This window comes from Cynara cardunculus (assembly GCF_001531365.2).
Source record: "Cynara cardunculus var. scolymus isolate 2C chromosome LG 3, CcrdV1, whole genome shotgun sequence".
NCBI classification, from domain to species: Eukaryota; Viridiplantae; Streptophyta; class Magnoliopsida; order Asterales; family Asteraceae; genus Cynara; species Cynara cardunculus.
The window spans coordinates 3319603-3319945 of NC_037530.1; positions in this window are offsets into that span (position 1 = coordinate 3319603).

The following is a 343-nucleotide window of genomic DNA, read 5'->3' on the forward strand; positions in this document are numbered from 1 at the left end:
TCATATCATTAATTAGGAGTTACAAAATCAAAAAATCTCATTATTTTTATTAATTTATTTTTGTTAATGTAAGAACCATATGAACACACACACACACAGAGACACAGACACACACACACACACACACACATATATATATATATATATATATATATGAACCATTGTATCAAATACGAACAAAAATTGACATATATATGAACTTGGACTGTATAACATTTATGAACACAATATGAATATAATAAGAATAGTTGCTACACAAAAGTAAATAAAAAAAACAGATATGAACACAATATGAACAGTTTGTGAACAATAGTTCATTCATTATGAACACATTCAGGAGCAA